Raw genomic sequence first — 463 nt, forward strand, 5'->3', positions numbered from 1 at the left:
TTATTTGCCATTTGCCAATTATAATATTGGATTTGCACAATAAACTGGGGTGCAAAGAAAGTAAGGCTCCATTGGCTCCTAGGCAGCGGCAGTCTGGCTGACCCACACAGGCTGGGCCAGCGGATGCTCCTGGCAGAGGGGACGGCCTCTCAGAATTCACGCGGTTAGTGGACCATGCACGATGGGGTGTCTGCTTTCCTGTGCTACCTAGAAACACCTTGGAGAAGGGCTTCTGGGGTGTTCGCTCAAAACGCATCTCGTTTAAAATTCAAGATTGACAGTTCCCTTGCAGAAAGTGTTCGTAAGTCAGTACCAGGAAGAAAGAAACCTCACAATTTCCAGGATGCTTTGTGAACAGATCCAGAAACTGCTACACAAATAGACACAAGGTGGGGCCTAGGCAGGTCGTGACCACTTCTCATTATGACGTTTTCAACAGACGTGTTATATACTGTCATTTCAA

Source organism: Giraffa tippelskirchi, chromosome 2 (genome assembly GCF_054371585.1).
Source record: "Giraffa tippelskirchi isolate mGirTip1 chromosome 2, T2T-mGirTip1v1.2.pri, whole genome shotgun sequence".
NCBI lineage: Eukaryota > Metazoa > Chordata > Mammalia > Artiodactyla > Giraffidae > Giraffa > Giraffa tippelskirchi.